Genomic DNA, 19,368 nt, shown 5'->3' with positions numbered 1-19,368 from the left:
GTCTAACTACTTTCGACTGTAAATCCAAATGCACACACTTACTCATCACGCAAGAGAAGGTCCACAATAGACTAAAACTACTAACTGGCCGAACTTGCTTCTCTTCACCAAACTTCATATCTACAAACCTTTGATCTCACCCGCCTCCTTGTTTGCCAATGTCTCCAGGATATCTGTTCCACTCAATTTGTCAATTTCTGTGACTCTCTTCGAATCACTGATCACCACGCACTCTGCCTTGCTTACAGCATCCATTTATCCTCCCCAATCCGAATTCTTTGCCAACTTATCAAGCCCGTCCCTCCTCATCCACAATGAACGCCTCTGTGTAGCATACACATCCCACAAACTTTACCTTAACAACCGTGTGCAAAAAAATGGTTCGAATGGCTCTGAGCACTATGGGACAACATCTGAGGTCATCAGTCCCCTAGACTTAGAACTACTTAAACTTAACTAACCTAAGGACATCACACACATCCATGCCCGAGGCAAGATTCGAACCTGCGACCGTAGCAGCAGCGTGGTTCCGGACTGAAGCGCTTAGAACCGCTCGGCCACAACGGCCGGCAACAACCGTATTGCTTCCCTCTAGTTACCAATACTGAAATCCTACCAGGTCAGTACCAACGTACCCCACCAATCCTACACATCCTTCCACGACATCTCCAGACGCAGACGCAACTACATCTCCAGACGCAACTCCCTTAGCTCCCTGCCAGATAGCGAAATTCGCCCTGATACTTATCCTTCGCATCACATCCAACCCATTCCTCTCTATCCAGTCCCACATCGGGCTGCCCTTTTTCTTTATCATCCTATTCCTTGCCTTTCCTCCACATAACCATCGTCTGGTTTTCATTCTACTTACCCTTATCCCAAATCCCATTCCTTCCGCCACCTAATCTCCGACACTACACATACCAACTAATTGCTTTCCTCACTCATCGCTGAAACCATCACTTAACCGGTCTACTGCCAATTTACACTTAATCTATGGAGCCCCAATTTTACAGTTCCGCATAGTGGAGTACTTTACTCTTACGTCCAAAAAGGTCAAAAATATTTGTTTTTAATTGATCAATTAATGACCAGATTAACGTCATCAGTGTAAGTCCATTATTTTAAAAAATTGAACAAAAGTGTCCAAGGCCGTAGAATACATAATGTGATTCAGTTGCCCCTACCGATATCGTTTTATGCAACCCGCGATTCTATTTCTGGGCTTCAAAACCACATTTGAGATATTTATATTCTCTCCGTCGCTACGCGCAAACTATTAGTCCTGAACGAAAATGAATAGGGCGTTTTTATAGGGAATTTAATACAGTTAAATTTTGTACTGGAATACGTTTTCCCTGGAGGCCGTAGTTTTCGAGTTATTCAAGAAAAACTTACAAAAATGAGTTACAACGCACCCTCATTCCCACACTCAGCCGCCACCGGTCAGGAGTTCTAGTATGCTGTTCGTGGCACTCCCTCCTACCTTTGCACAAAAATTTGGGACTGCATGAATCATTTCCCATATCTGAACTTTTTTGCTCTTCACTGATCGGCCTTATAGCGCCAAGAGGTTAGTCGAGCAAATTGTAAAACTGGCGTTTGTGTAAATTTCACCTAACGATTTTGTGAATTTTAGCAGCATAAAATAAACAATTATATCGTTGTATTCGTCAGGCCTTCTGCCTACAAAACTACCATGCTTGTAAGGGTTAAGTTCAGATATGATTATCAACGTAATTAGTTTTAGCAAAACTTTTACTAAAGTCATTTTTCTTTAATCATCCTCACGGGCACGTTTAAATTAATAATGTTAATGAAATAGCCGACCATACTGCCAGCGTAGAAGCCCGCCAGAGATGAAAAAAAGTACGGTGGTAAGAGGGAGTACAACGAACAACGCACTAGAAACCCTGACTGGTGATTGTGGAGGTGGAGGTGCGTTTTAAAGTCACTTTTGCACGTTTTTCTTGAATAACTCAAAAACAGTGGCTTCGTGCGAAAACGTAAGGCGATACAAAACTTAACTGCAATAAATTTCTTACTAAAAGGTCCTTTTCATTTCTCTGTAGAACTGATAGTTTGCGCGTAGCGAGAGAGAGAATACGAAAGTCTCTTGTTTGGCTTTGGAATGCCAGATATAGAACTGCTGTTTGCATAAAACGACATCGGTAGGAGCAGCTCAGTCCCCCTGTATAGTCCACGGCCGGCTAATAAACTGCCTAACCACAACGTAAACATCGCAGCACATCTGCCTTACCTTAATAAAGATAACGAATGACTTGAAGCTTGCCACAGCTGCACAAGAGGCGACTGTCATGTGCTTCTTAGATTCCAGCAAAGGCTCTAACATTATCGACTTCTACATTTTACTTGGCAAACTTAGCAGCCTACATTTCCAGTGAAGTGCAGTGCAACGGTTTCGCTCATACCTGACGTCTCAACAGCAATGCGTCACGTCCGGGAACAATAGTCGCAATGGAGGCACGTAGCATCAAGCGTCCCCCAGAGTTCGGTACTGGGTACTATATTCTTTTCAATGTATGTCAATGACGTATTTCGTTCCACTGCAAATATCACAAGTACGCTGATGACCTCCACTTGTATCTGAGTGCAAAACCAATAAACCCGAATACAGTTATCGAGAATATCAGTGCTATCAAAATGGGCGTAGGGTATGGGTTTAAAGCCCAACTCATCCAAAACCCAGGCGGTACTGGTTCGTCATTCTAGGCTCATTAGCGCGACATATCGGGAATCCCTACCATCTTTAACCCTAAATGGAACAAATTACAACTTCTCTCCCTCAGCGAAGAGTCTAGGAATAATAATAGATGAAAGTCTAAATTGGACTAAGCACCTAACTGTCATGCGCAAGAAGGCATTAGCGTATGTCCATGCCGCACAGAAATATAGAAAGCACGTCCCTCTTTACCTAAAAAAGGAAAAATCCATGCTCTCCTTCAAGGTCTATCTCAGGAAAGCTCACAGAGCTAGTAAATTGTTATGAATGGCTGTGTTTCCTTATACCCGTGATGTTCGACTCTATGATTGGATTTCACCATCATACGCTAAGCTGTTCTGGCGGCACACAGACAAGCGCAGATATTTCAATACCCTCTGTCTTCTCTAAGGTCTCTCCTCGACCTAAACGCTCTCATCTGAACATCACGGCAGAACACTCGTTCCCACCAGAGCAAAATCCTTTCTGTCCCACTCCAATGTTCCGCCATTTTCCAGAAGTCCTTCTCAGTAGCAGGAACCCGACCCTGATATAACCTGCGGCATTGTGTTAGAGAACTAAATAGCACCTGCAGCTTTAGGAGACAGTTAATGTCATTTCTACTAAAGCAACAATAATGCTTACAGTTTTCCCTGTACACGCTAATTACCATTGTACGTCTTTTTCTTTCAGCTAGAGCTTCCTCATTTCCCACTACTCTTAGCTGGTGCAGTCTCCTTAACTGTCCTTTCCTCAGAGCCCACTGTATCAGAAAACATCTATTTTGTACTCCTATAAATGCTTTTTATATCTGTCACTGTCATTACTGTTATTATTGTCACTATTATTATTATTATTATTATTATTATTATTATTACTGTTATCATTGTTAGTGGCAGCAGCGGCAGTAGTAGAAGTAGGCTACTGCCAGTATTAACTTTGTTACTTCATGATCAGTATTGTTTACTCATATTGTCATTATAGACACTTTTAATAGACGTTTTAATACTATTTCACATATTAAAATTGTTATTTCTTAGGTATCTATGATGTAATGAACCTATTGTATGTGTGAAGCCCTGGTCCGATGTAAGACAGGGGTGATGGCCCTAATCATGTCAGATTAAAAATATAAATAAAAATAGATAAATAAATATTTTCCTTGGTTCCTTGGTTTGGAGAGTAAAGTGACCAAACTACAGGATCCTCTGTCCCTTTTTCCTCATGCAAAAGCATCCCATGTTAAAACCATTCCCAAAATATTTTATAATTCTGAAACCATCCTTGTGTGTTTTTTTAAATGGCTCTGAGCACTATGGGACTTAACTTCTGAGGTCGTCAGTCCCCTAGAACTTAGAACTACTTAAACCTAACTAACCTATGGGCATCACACACATCCATGCCCGAGGCAGGACTCGAACCTGCGACCGTAGCGGTCGCGCAGTTCTAGACTGAAGTGCCTAGAACCATTCGGACACCCCGGCCGGTGTGTGTTTTTCAAATACTCTTTACTGAAAAGCGGCAGTTACAGCAACGAACAAATGTACCCCATTGTTTTCAAAAACTAAAAAAAATGTAAATATTTTATCATTTTACAATTTTGAAACTATCCTTGTATATTCTCCGCTGAAAATGGGACCTGTGAGAGTTTGCATGGTACTACAAAACAGTTTCCTAACACTTTCAAAGTTGGCAGTTAGGCCTGACTGTCTAGCAGTCTTGATGCGAATCGTCCAAAGGAAGGTGCACATGCTGTTCGTCTTGGTTCTAGACTGCAATAGTATTAAGATCCACGTAGATACTGCCGCAGCGGAAAGTCATTTCTGATGGTACAGCTTCCACAATAGAAATTCGGACAATGTTGCTCGCAGAATGACATCCGTAGCCGTCAGAAAGTACATGCATAACGACGTCTGTACTTTATAATGCCCCACACTCTGTGTTGCGGTGGATATACACTGATGACCCAACACAATATGACCACCTGCTTAATAGGTTATTTGTCCTTCTTCGGAACGAAATACATCACTGATTCTGCGTATCAGGATCCGACAGTTTTTTTGATAGGCTTGTGGAGGTATGTGGCATTGGATGTCTACGCATAGACCACGTAATTCGCTTAAATAACGGGCCGCTGATTTACGTACTCGGTGATGGCGCCCGATAGCGACCCAGAAGGATTCCTCAGGATTTACATCCGGCGAATCTGGTCACCGATACATCAAAGTGGGTTCACTATAATGCTCCTCAAGCCACTGCAGCTCGGTTCTGACTCCGACGCATGGACAGCTGTACAGCTGGATGATGACACTGCCGTCAGGGAAGACATCAAGTACGAAGGGATATAGGGGGGTTCGCGATTGTCAGCGTGTCTTCGATTACTGTCATGGGACCTATGGGCAGAAGAATGTCTACCATAGCATAATGCTGCTCCCACCAGGATATGTCCGTGGTGCGCTGCACGTTTCGAGCCGCCGCTCACCTCGATGACGGCTTTTGTAGAGAGACCATCGACCAACTGTAGTAAAGCCCGCCCAACTAGCCGCACAGTCTAACGCGCTGCTTCCCGAGCGGGAAGCCATGCCGGTCTCCGGCACGAATCCACCTGGCGGATTAGTGTCGAGGTCCGGTGTGCCTGTCAGCCTGTGGATGGTTTTTAAGGCGGTTTTCCATCTACCTCGGCGAATTCGGGCTGGTTCCCCTTATTCCGCCTCAGTCACACTGTGTTGGCGTTTCCACGTACGCGTACACCATCATTATTCTACCGCACAAATACAGGGTTATTACAAATGATTGAAGCGATTTCACAGCTCTACAATAACTTTATTATTTGAGATATTTTCGCAATGCTTTGCACACACATACAAAAACTCAAAAAGTTTTTTTAGGCATTCACAAATGTTCGATACGTGCCCCTTTAGTGATTCGGCAGACATGAAGCCGATAATCAAGTTCCTCCCACACTCGGCGCAGCATGTCCCCATCAATGAGTTCGAAAGCATCGTTGATGCGAGCTCGTAGTTCTGGCACGTTTCTTGGTAGAGGAGGCTTAAACACTGAATCTTTCACATAACCCCACAGAAAGAAATCGCATGGGGTTAAGTCGGGAGAGCGTGGAGGCCATGGCATGAATTGCTGATCGTGATCTCCACCACGACCGATCCATCGGTTTTCCAATCTCCTGTTTAAGAAATGCCGAACATCATGATGGAAGTGCGGTGGAGCACCATCCTGTTGAAAGATGAAGTCGGCGCTGTCGGTCTCCTGTTGTGGCATGAGCCAATTTTCCAGCATGTCCAGATACACGTGTCCTGTAACGTTTTTTTTTTGCAGAAGAAAAAGGGGCCGTAAACTTTAAACCGTGAGATTGCACAAAACACGTTAACTTTTGGTGAATTGCGAATTTGCTGCACGAATGCGTGAGGATTCTCTACCGCCCAGATTCGCACATTGTGTCTGTTCACTTCACCATTAAGAAAAAATGTTGCTTCATCACTGAAAACAAGTTTCGCACTGAACGCATCCTCTTCCATGAGCTGTTGCAACCGCGCCGAAAATTCAAAGCGTTTGACTTTGTCATCGGGTGTCAGGGCTTGTAGCAATTGTAAACGGTAAGGCTTCTGCTTTAGCCTTTTCCGTAAGATTTTCCAAACCGTCGGCTGTGGTACGTTTAGCTCCCTGCTTGCTTTATTCGTCGACTTCCGCGGGCTACGCGTGAAACTTGCCCGCACGCGTTCAACCGTTTCTTCGCTCACTGCAGGCCGACCCGTTGATTTCCCCTTACAGAGGCATCCAGAAGCTTTAAACTGAACATACCATCGCCGAATGGAGTTAGCAGTTGGTGGATCTTTGTTGAACTTCGTCCTGAAGTGTCGTTGCACCGTTATGACTGACTGATGTGAGTGCATTTCAAGCACGACATACGCCATCTCGGCTTCTGTCGCCATTTTGTCTCACAGCGCTCTCGAGCGCTCTGGCGGCAGAAACCTGAAGTGCGGCTTCAGCCGAACAAAACTTTATGAGTTTTTCTACGTATCTGTAGTGTGTCGTGACCATATGTCAATGAATGGAGCTACAGTGAATTAATGAAATCGCTTCAATCATTTGTAATAGCTCTGTACTTGGGGTTACACTCGTCTGGTATGAGACGTTCCCTGGCGGGTCCTCTGGGGGCCGAACCGCACAATAACCCTGGGTTCAGCGTGGGGCGGCGGTGGGGTGGGTTGACTGCTGTGGCCTGTTGTGGGGTTGTGAACCACTGAGGGCTACGGCGGGACGAAGCCTCTCCGTCGTTTCTAGGTCCTCGGTTTAATACATACATACATACAACTGTAGCATAAATGCAATTCATCCAAAGAGCCGACACGTTTCCATTGATATATGGTCGAATCCCGATGGTCCCGTGCTCACTGCAGTCGTTATTGGCGATGTGGTTTTGCTTCACATTCGAACACGTAGGTGTGGTCTCCTGCGGAACTCCCTGTTCAACAATGTTCGATGAACGGCGTGCTCCGAAACAGTTGTGCGTGCACCAGCATTGTGCTCTTTAGGCAGGGATGCAACAGTAGCAGACAAGTCTCCAAACCCTGTAAAGAATCATGGACGGTCAACCATTTAGCGCCTAGTTGCAGCTTCACTGTCCTTCCACCTCTTTCCGTAGATGCAAGTGAATATTCGACCAGCTTCGCCGTTTTCAACATACTCGTTCACAGGCTCTGTTTAATATTAATCTGCACTTTGTCAAAGTCGCTTATCTCCGTGAACTTCCACATTTGCAGCCCACATCTTTATTAGGGTGATACCCTGTTCGTGTCTGCTCCGCTTACATACAACGCCAGCGGTCGCATACAACGTCGCTGTGGGCAGCGGTTGTAATGTTTTAGGTAATCAGCGTATAGTGTGGTCCAGAATCATTTGCCTTTTCTTCATGCTACTCATAGTTGATACGGAGTAAGAAAGGTTGTCAGTATCCCTCTGTATACACTCGAATCACTCTAGTTTTTCCGTCGAAGTCGTTACGTGAAATGTGTTATGGTGGAAGTGAGATACCTCTTGAGCGTCTTCGAAAATCAACTTCCGATATTTTGAGAGTAGGAGCCTCTGTAATGTATGCCATGTTTCTTCAACAGTCTCCCACTAAGTATGTTGAGTGTTTCTGTGGCTCTGACGCAGTCTAAACACAGCCCTGATGGCGTGAACAACTTTTATTTGTATTGTAGCTTTCATTCTTTCTTCATTTCTTTTAAAGAATCCAAATCGACCCAACGAACTTGTGCAAACCAGGCCTTTATAAGCAACCTTCTTCGTAGATAAAGTACACTTCGTGATTCTCCCAAGAAGGCTCAGTCTGGCATCTGCCTTCCTTAAAGCTAAATTTATGTACTCATTCTATTTTAAGTCGATACAGTCACATATTCATAGATAATTCACTATGGCCAATGGTGTATTCATACATTATCGGGTCTGCAAGCAGTGAAGGCAGGGTACAATAACCCAAGATAATGAAGGAATTTCGTACACCAAAGCTAAGAAAATATGGAAGTCAACTTTGCCACAAAAGTTTCCTGCTTTATTTGCTTCAGCTACTCCATTTCTTAACGTCGAGATCTCAACGCAAAAGCAAGTTGACGCTGCACAATTCATTAAGTCAGCTTCACACGCTTCGTCTTAAAGAATCAGTAGCACGATCACCATTCGGTCAAGCTAAGTACAAGAGCTCTTGGGAAAATAAGGTCCAAAACCACAGTGAAAGTGAAAAATATTTTATTTGCAATAATTAGCTACACCTTCCAGCTACTTCTCTGCATAGTCGCCGCTCCGACTGAGACATTTGTTGTAGCACTGAACTAACTTTCAATATCCTCGTCATAGACGTCAGCCGTTTGTCTTTCTGACAATTCTCTACACTGATCTGCGGCATATTGTCTGTGCCAAAATGTTGTCTTTATATTCATCGGTTCATGCGAACAGAGATGAAAATCAGAGGGAGCCATGTCCGGGCTGTACGGTGTGCGACCAGATACTTCCCATCGAAAATACTGTAGGATCGTCCTCATTGCCCCTGCGGTGTGCGGCAAAAAATTGTCATGAACAAGGAAGTGCACGACAGATACGTTGTGTGTGTGTGTGTGTGTGTGTGTGTGTCTTAACAAGTATATACAGGGTGTTTCAAAAATAACCGGTATATTTGAAACGGCGATAAAAACTAAACGAGCAGCGATAGAAATACACCGTTTGTTGCAATATGCTTGGGACAACAGTACATTTTCAGGCGGACAAACTTTCAAAATTACAGTAGTTACAATTTTCAACAACAGATGGCGCTGCAAGTGATGTGAAAGATATAGAAGACAACGCAGTCTGTGGGTGCGCCATTCCGTACATCGTTTTTCTGCTGTAAGCGTGTGCTGTTCACAACGTGCAAGTGTGCTGTGGACAACATGGTTTATTCCTTAGAACAGAGGATTTTTCTGGTGTTGGAATTCCACCGCCTAGAACACAGTATTGTTGCAACAAGACGAAGTTTTCAATGGAGATTTAATGTAACCAAAGGACCGAAAAGCGATACAATAAAGGATCTGTTTGAAAAATTTCAACGGACTGGGAACGTGACGGATGAACGTGCTGGAAAGGTAGGGCGACCGCGTACGGCAACCACAGAGGGCAATGCGCAGCTAGTGCAGCAGGTGATCCGACAGCGGCCTCGGGTTTCCGTTCGCCATGTTGCAGCTGCGGTCCAAATGACGCCAACGTCCACGTATCGTCTCATGTGCCAGAGTTTACACCTCTATCCATACAAAATTCAAACGCGGCAACCCCTCAGCGCCGCTACCATTGCTGCACGAGAGACATTCGCTAACGATATAGTCCACAGGATTGATGACGGCGATATGCATGTGGGCAGCATTTGGTTTACTGACGAAGCTTATCTTTACCTGGACGGCTTCGTCAATAAACAGAACTGGCGCATATGGGGAACCGAAAAGCCCCATGTTGCAGTCCCATCGTCCCTGCATCCTCAAAAAGTACTGGTCTGGGCCGCCATTTCTTCCAAAGGAATCATTGGCCCATTTTTCAGATCCGAAACGATTACTGCATCACGCTATCTGGACATTCTTCGTGAATTTGTGGCGGTACAAACTGCCTTAGACGACACTGTGAACACCTCGTGGTTTATGCAAGATGGTGCCCGGCCACATCGCACGGCCGACGTCTTTAATTTCCTGAATGAATATTTCGATGATCGTGTGATTGCTTTGGGCTATCCGAAACATACAGGAGGCGGCGTGGATTGGCCTCCCTATTCGCCAGACATGAACCCCTGTGACTTCTTTCTGTGGGGACACTTGAAAGACCAGGTGTACCGCCAGAATCCAGAAACAATTGAACAGCTGAAGCAGTACATCTCATCTGCATGTGAAGCCATTCCGCCAGACACGTTGTCAAAGGTTTCGGGTAATTTCATTCAGAGACTACGCCATATTATTGCTACGCATGGTGGATATGTGGAAAATATCGTACTATAGAGTTTCCCAGACCGCAGCGCCATCTGTTGTTGACAATTGTAACTACTGTAATTTCGTTTGTCTGCCTGAAAATGTACCGTTGTCCCAAGCATATTGCAACAAACGGTGTATTTCTATCGCTGCTCGTTTAGTTTTTATTACCGTTTCAAATATACCGGTCATTTTTGAAACACCCTGCATATATATATATATATATATATATATATATATATATATATATATATATATATATATCACCCTGCATATATATATATATATATGTGTGTGTGTGTGTGTGTGTGTTTCACATAATGAGTATTTGACATATAAATTTTTATTATCATATACTTTCTTTAAACATTTGGTCATTTTAGCCACACTTGTCTCATCAAATTATAGTATGGATTCTAGAGACCTTGATGCTCTCTGTGCAAACACTATTATCATCGTCATCCAGAATACTGCCACTGAGTGCAGTTTAGACCGGGGCCTGCGCAGTCTTTGCATCAGCCCTTAAGTCACGTGTGGAAGGTTGTGGAATCCGCAGTTACCTTCACCTGCGATAGTTCTGTTTACACGTTTATGCTCAAATAGTGCTTCACTGTTTAAGCTATGGGCTCTGGGATACACTGGTGATTAACAGGGTATTAGTTCAGTATTATTTCCTTGGTGCTGAAGACATCTCTCGTCATGCGCCATCTACATCTACATCTACATCCTTACTCCGCAAGCCACCTGACGATGTGTGGCGGAGGGTACCTTGAGTACCTCTATCGGTTCTCCCTTCTATTCCAGTCTCGTATTGTTCGTGGAAAGAAGGATTGTCGGTATGCCTCTGTGTGGGCTCTAATCTCTCTGATTTTATCCTCATGGTCTCTTCGCGAGATATACGTAGGAGGGAGCAATATACTGCTTGACTCCTCGGTAAAGGTATGTTCTCGAAACTTCAACAAAAGCCCGTACCGAGCTACTGAGCGTCTCTCCTGCAGAGTCTTCCACTGGGGTTCATCTATCATCTCCGTAACGCTTTGGCGATTACTAAATCATCGTGTAACGAAGCGCGCTGCTCTCCGTTGGATCTTCTCTATCTCTTCTATCAACCCTATCTGGTACGGATCCCACACTGCTGAGCAGTATTGAAGTAGTGGGCGAACAAGCGTACTGTAACCTACTTCCTTTGTTTCCGGATTGCATTTCCTTAGGATTCTTCCAATGAATCTCAGTCTGGCATCTGCTTTACCGACGATCAACTTTATATGATCATTTCCTTTTAAATCACTCCTAATGCGTACTCTCAGATAATTTATGGAATTAACTGCTTCCAGTTGCTGACCTGCTATATTGTAGCTAAATGATAAGGGATCTTTCTTTCTATGTATTCGCAGCACATTACACTTGTCTACATTGAGATTAAATTGCCATTCCCTGCACCATGCGTCAATTCATTGCAGAACCTCCTGCATTTCAGTACAATTTTCCATTGTTACAACCTCTCTATATACCACAGTATCATCCGCAAAAATCCTCAGTGAACTTCAGATGCCATCCACAAGGTCATTTATGTATATTGTGGATAGCAACGGTCCTACGACACTCCCCTGCGGCACACCTGAAATCACTCTTACTTCGGAAGACGTCTCTCCGTTGAAAATGACATGCTGCGTCCTGTTATCTAGGAAGTCTTAAATCCAATCACGCAATTGGCCTGATAGTCCATATGCTCTTACTTTGTTCATTAAACGACTGTGGGGAACTGTATCGAACGCCTTGCGGAAGTCAAGTAACACGACATCTACCTGGGAACCCGTGTCTATGGCCCTCTGAGTCTCGTGGACGAATAGCGCGAGCTGGGTTCCAAAATTCTACAACTGATCGACGTTAGAGATATAGGTCTATAGTTCTGCACATCTGTTCGACGTCCCTTCTTGAAAACGGGGATGACCTGTGCCCTTTTCCAATCCTTTGGAACGCTGCGCTCTTCTAGAGACCTACGGTACACCGCTGCAAGAAGGGGGGCAAGTTCCTTCGCGTACTCTGTGTAAAATCGAACTGGTATCCTATCTGGTCCAGCGGCCTATCCTCTTTTGAGCGATTTTAATTGTTTCTCTATTCCTCTGTCGTCTATTACGAAATCTAGCATTTTCTTATCTGTGCGACACTCTAGAGAAGGAACTACAATGCAGTCTTCCTCTGTGAGGCCGGCCGAAGTGGCCGTGCGGTTAAAGGCGCTGCAGTCTGGAACCGCAAGACCGCCACGGTCGCAGGTTCGAATCCTGCCTCGGGCATGGATGTTTGTGATGTCCTTAGGTTAGTTAGGTTTAACTAGTTCTAAGTTCTAGGGGACTAATGACCTCAGCAGTTGAGTCCCAAGTGCTCAGAGCCATTTGAACCTTTTTTTTTTCTTCCTCTGTGAAACAGCTTTGGAAAAAGACATTTAGTATTTCGGCCTTTAGTCTGTCATCCTGTGTTTCAGTACCATTTTGGTCACAGAGTGTCTGGACATTTTGTTTTGATCGACCAACCACTTTGACATAAGACCAAAATTTCGTAGGATTTTCTGCCAAGTCAGTACATAGAACTTTACTTTCGAATTCATTGAACGCCTCTCGCATAGCCCTCCTCACGGTACATTTCACTTCGCGTAATTTTTGTTTGTCTGCAAGGCTTTGGCTATGTTTATGTTTGCTGTGAAGTTCCCTTTGCTTCCGCAGCAGTTTTCTAACTCAGTTGTTGTACCACGATGACTCTTTTCCATGTTTTACGATCTTGCTTGGCGCATACTCATCTAACGCATATTGTAAGATCGTTTTGAACTTTGTCCACTGATCCTCAACACTATCTGTACTTCAGGCAAAACTTTTGTGTTGAGCCGTCAGGTACTCTGTAACCTGCTTTTTGTCACTTTTGCTAAACAAAAAAATCTTCCTACCTTTTTTAATATTTCTATTTACGGCTGAAATCATCGATGAAGTAACCGCTTTATGATCGCTGATTCCCTGTTCTGCGTTAACTTTTTCAAATAGTTCGGGTCTGTTTGTCACCAGAAGGTCTAATACGTTATCGCCACAAGTCGGTTCTCTGTTTAACTGCTCAAGGTAGTTTTCAGATAAAGCACTTAAAAAAATTTTACTGTATTCTTTGTCCCTGCCACCCGGGCCTTAACGTTGTTTGGTTTGGAGAAACCTCGTCACGGATGTCATGGATTTGATGGGTCTGTGGTATATTATGGTCGTGTGATTTCTCCCTTTCTCTTAAGTAGTAACATCATCGATCAGGAGTAGACACGGAATAGATTAAAGTGTCCTTGTAATAGTTCTCATCTCTTAATGAATACTGTCGTCAATGTTCTTCGTATGGGACTTGTTTTAGAGTAGTGGGCACCTTTAGGTGCAATAAGATGAGAGCTATAGTACAGAGAGTAGGCGCATCTGCTACCCATGAGGTCATAGCGAGATCCTTCATGAAAGATCCTGCTCCTCGTAAGTAAAGGAGCAAGATAACGCCTAGGTGTTCAGTCCTCCCCGAATGGTTCCGTCCGAGTAAATAATACTGACGTACCGATCATTTATCAGGAAAAGGATGAATGGGATAAGGGACCGCAACAATGACGCGCAGTTCGAAAACAAAAGTCTCTAACTTCCATTACTAATTGAACCACCAAAGCCAGCTCGTGACTCACTACGAAAAAGGACAATCATCTGGGTATACGTTGGATGAAGTGTTTCGTGATCAACACCGAATTTGGTACCCCCTACTGGAATTAACGTGTTAAAATCAAACTTAAAAAAGAAAAACGAAACTGAAATCGTCTCTCATGAAAATTACGCATTGTTTCTAATGATGGAGTTTCGTCGTTATAGAGAAACCTAATTCGAAATCGAAACTAACTCTCATCCGAGATCATTACTTACGTGATCACGGAGTAGCGACTGCTGTCGTCTACGTCCCGCTTAGTTCTCTTCAAAACTTAAACTATCTCGACTCTGCATACAGAGAGCGACCGAACTTGGTAAGGGCATATTGACCAGTCCCCAGACTGCTTGTTTTAGAACAGTGGTTCCCAATCTGGGGGTAATTACCCCCTACGGGGTAAAATGAAATTTTCTGTGGGGCAAAAATTAAACGATTCGATTCTGTGTCAGTCCCAAAGCTAAATTATTTTCAAAATATCACTACTACAACAATATTGTCGCGATAATGTAAGACTCTAATACTGATTATACAAGTTACCAGTAATTACATTCTCTCAATAAGTAGCATTAATGCGGTGGAGGTTACACCTCACACGTATGTTGTGCTTTGTCACGTACATAGCTGGTGATAAAAGTGAGACAAATACGTATCAAATGCTAAACATATCAAGAAAATTTGTACTCCAAGTTGTAGATAGTACCTGCAGTATTCCAGAAATTGCTTCATGACCCGCTTCGAAACAGGTAAATGAATTAATTGACAGGACGACACAACAGTGATTACATAAGGGGTACTAAAATGCTGCGCACAGTATTATTTTTATTGTTATTGTTACTATTATTATTCTTATTCGAGTGGTTAGACACAAAGCATTAACAGCCTGAGGTCGTCAAATTTCTGCAAGTTCAGAAGTAAGCAGTGCAGCAATGAAGTGATTCACGGACAGTAAGTATAGAGCACACATCCCAACTTGTTTGCTTTAAATGAGGTCAATAAAGTGTCGCAGTGGAGAGGAGAAATGCAGGGGGAAGCATGTTTTGTAACGAGTGTGTACCCTCACTGTGGATAGTTGGCTCTCTTTTCTGAGGAGTTGTGGGTAGCACTTGCGACGCACCACGAATTCTAGCACACACTCACACACACACACACACACACACACACACACACACACACACAAAATATCATTCATCTTTCATCATTTAAGCAAAGTGTTCCAATAAAAGTCTTTCATTCTACTGTTTAATTAGGTGCTTAAGTTGGTGGTAATTTGGGGGGCGGGGATGGGGTAAGAGGTGGCATGGGCAGGGGGAGGGCGGGGGTAGTAGCTAATGTCTGATTGCACTCAGGTGTAATGGCCGAAGAAAAGTTGGGGACGACTGTTTTAGGAAGAGCACGCGTTTCCTCCAGCCAGGAGACGGAGGAGAATCGGTGCCTGCGGACGCATGGCGGCGTCTGGCTACACATCATTTACTGTCCCGACTTGACATCACCAGACCTGTCTGCGAAAATAACGTTCAGCTGCCTGCCCAGACTATTACTGCAAAGGCAAACCTTGAGCCTCCATCTGAATTTGCCTATTTCATTGCAACTGTTTTCATGGCCACACTCATTCAAAGTGAACAAGCACCCTTGCTTGGGACGTGTGTTAAAAGATATATTTTGTATTTAGTGTCAATTGTAATTAAACTGGGAAGAAAGACAAAGACCGTTTGTGAGTTTGTCAGTAGTTTTATAATCCCCTGGCTGCGTTACGAGCTCTGCGCAGGTGAAGTCGCGTGATGGAACTGCCACTTCTAGGTATAGCGACCTACCAGATTTTCTGTCGGGGTTGTCTCCCTTAGGAAAGCTGACTTCACCGCGCCTCTAGAGCCCTCCCTGTCCTATGGTGTGGGACACAATTCGTCTGGCTCCAGCTTAGGTGACCCTGCCAGCAATTCGCTACCGCCGGCACGGCTCTCGACTTCATCGAACCACGCAAAATCTAAATCTTTATGAAGGTTATTCTTATTATTCCTTGTATTCATTCAATGAACTGAGCTAGCAGTTTGAAAAAGAGACGTATTATTTAGTACAATCTTCATCACGGAAAAAATATATTGACAAACAGTACTTAGTATCCCCAGTTCCTTGAACAGTTCACTGAAGGACGTTATTGAAAGCTCTTCACAAAGAACTCGAGTAACATGGTTTTGGTTTTACGAAACTTTAGCCTGGATTGATTTGTTACCTTACAAAAAGGATGCCGTAGTGCTACATACTGTTTAAAAAACTGAAATTTTCAGCCTGTTTTCGCAAATGCGGAAAACGTGAAATCTCCAGCATCTGCAGGTACGTCATTTTTGTAACCTCTTTTCTGGAAAAAAATACCTAGCCGTAAACCTTTTCTCGATAAACGGTGGACATGAACGTAAATTATCTTCCCTCTTCAAATCTACAATGAAAAAACAAAACTACCTGTTGATGTTTACCACAATCAAGAAGGGCTTGTAGCAGTTCAGTCCTGTGTGGTGTCAAACATAGGGTAAACGTCGCAAAACACGCCAGATAACAGTTAAGGAATGGTTAACTATCGACTGGCACGACGAGTAAAGTTCTGTGGCTTGCGTGCCAAAGTCTTTCGAATCACTCTACGTCTCGAACGAGCAGCTAGTCTTGAAGCTACTGGTGTTATCGGCGAAAGCTTGGAGCCGTAGAAGGCGCAGTGCCGTTGTCCGCATGAAAATCACGCAGAACAGTTGTAGCTGAATTATACCTGTTAACACGGAGAAGACGAAACGCCTTTTCTTGGTGTATTATCGTCAAATTTCTATCTTCATTTATTTGCAAGTTGTAGGAGAAGCTGAAACCAAACTCTCTGAAGACCGGAGTAGCAGCATTCCATCTGAGCAAACTACTGTTCACGGATAATATTCGGACACAATGTATTACAGTGCAGCAGATAACCCAAAGTATACTCATGTTCAGAAAAAAAACACCTTGTTCGACTAGAGATAGGACGTTATATTCTCAGACTTGTACAATAGTATGTCCTGCAGAAACGATTAGCATTTCAGTCATCTCGGTTCAGCATATGCCCTGTTGCCTAGAAGGCGCAGGGTCCACTAGGGGCCCTAATGACTTGTCCCACGTGTGATGGCATCGACGCGTATAAGACGCGAATGGCGTTCTGTGGTATAGCCTTCCATGCTGTATTCACTTGGTTCTAAGGTTCATCTGTAATGGTTGGCATTGAGTACCGCAATGCACTCATCTTTTCACCACATCCCATTCATTTTCTGTTGGTGACAAGTCAGGTGATCTGACAGGCCAGGGCAAAAAGCTGACATCATGTGACACCAAGAAGGCACTTGATGGTGCAGCAACATGTTGTCGTGCATTGTCTTGCTGAAAAATGGCGTCTGGGGTGTTGTGCAGAAATTGTATGGCAACAGGTCGTAGGTTGTCATTCACGTAGATCACATTGGTCACAGAGCCTTGGACACGCATCAGCAGTCGTTTGTGTTTGTTTTCAACAGCACCCCCACTATATGGCCTTGAGCTGATTCTATATGTCTTGTGCGAATGCAGTCACTGTGATGTCACTCCCCCTGTCTGCGCCGAACCAAAAAGCGGCCATCGTTTCCAGACCCTGGATTCGTCCGAAAATGTCCCCAGTGACGTCGTTCCATACAACATTCCAGTGTAGCATGTTTCTGCACATTCGACAAAGATAGGCGGAGAAGAGGGCGATGCACACGTACCCGTTGCCGTAATAAACGGCGACGGACTGTCACCCCTGATAGTGTACGATGCGTTTCACTGTTCCACAGCTGCGCCGAAGCTGAGGAAGATGCCGGTCTGTCCTGCAATGCCATTCGAATGAGGTGTCGATCTTCTCGGGGGATGGTCTCGATGGTGCGATCTGACCCATCTCATCACGTTCTATGGCCTTCTGTTAATCACTCGGCACATACCCGTTGCACTGCCGGAACACATCGTCCTACGCGAGCAGCTGTTTCCCGGGTGGATACATCACATTCTCTCGTGCCAATAATGCGCCCTTTTTCAGACTTACTGATTTCACGGTACCGCTCACGCACGCGTCTGCGAGGCATCCTGTGGGTCTGCTCAAGTCACACTGATCCATTACCTTCGGTTCATAGCGACAACGGTTGAAATATTGTCAATGAGCATCGAGAGCCACCAAGGGATTGTCAACCTGTATTTTCAGTCCTGCGGCTTCCTGGAAATGGGAGTGGCCATGTTCACTGCTCCTAACTATCAGACTCTCGGACTTCAGTCTTCCAGGCGAAAATTGAACCGAATCAGACGTAGGACAGGCAGAAAGTCTGCCCCCTCTACAGTGGGGTTGTGGAGGTTCTCCAATCTGTGACTGCAGCGAGAAGAAGCCACGTGCCACTCAGTAGTGCACCTTGCGTGCTTTCTGCGGATTGCTAGTTAATCTGCATCAGGCTTGCTCTCAAAAAGTCGAGTTGTCGGAAAACCTGAATACTGATACTGACTTTTGACTTTTTAAGTGCTTATTTATAATTTCTGTATTTGTAATTGTTAATGTAGTTGCGATTGTCTAACAGCACTAGGCACTAAATAAATAGTTATGTGAAACTGGATGAATATTTTTGAAACATCCTGCTATTTTGTGAATCCAATTCAAAACAGAAAACGAAATACGTACCTTACGAAGAAGTTCGGAGAGATTTGTGAACCATTTGACAAAAGATTACCGAAATTTACCGAAAATGCAGAAGCAAATTGCAAACAACTAAGAGAACAATGTAATGATACAAGGACCACGTTGGTGGAGAGTATTAACCAGATGGCGGAGAAACGTAAAGGTTACAATTAGACCATCAGGCAAAGGACTGAACAAAAAGCTTTGACGAAGTCACCACATAAATACGCGAGACACGAAAGAATCTCGGCGAAAGGATTGAGGCCAATGCCATGCAACTAGAAAGGCTGGACACGGAATTGAATGCGCGTCAGAAAAAGATGGAAGCTATTGACATCAAGGTCGAAATAAAACGTCCCGCAAATAACCTTGAACCAAGGCTCGTGCGCTCCTCGTGTGGACCAAGAGTGTAAAAGAGCAAGAAGTATCAAAGAGGAAGCGAAGGGCAAAGTAAACCACCAATAGGCGACGATGGTGACGCAATTTATCGAAAATGCCCGCTATGATTTGCATCTTGAAAGAGTAAAAATGTTATTAGAAATATTTTACTGAATTGCAGCCTTTCCCGTTTTACATAATTTGTGGCAGTCATTTTAAGTTCTTTTCAGGCACTTTAAGACTATTTTAGAACATTTTTGTCAATGTAGTACCATTTTGGGCATATTTGTATAGACGTTAAGTGACCATTATACAGAGACAGCGCGTCATAGCATATAACTGGTGAAAAAATGCTGACTACAAACATAGTTGGGTTACCTCATAACCTCTGTGGCGTC

This window comes from Schistocerca serialis, chromosome 5, assembly GCF_023864345.2.
Source record: "Schistocerca serialis cubense isolate TAMUIC-IGC-003099 chromosome 5, iqSchSeri2.2, whole genome shotgun sequence".
In the NCBI taxonomy this organism is placed as follows: domain Eukaryota; kingdom Metazoa; phylum Arthropoda; class Insecta; order Orthoptera; family Acrididae; genus Schistocerca; species Schistocerca serialis.
This window is presented reverse-complemented; position numbering follows the sequence as displayed.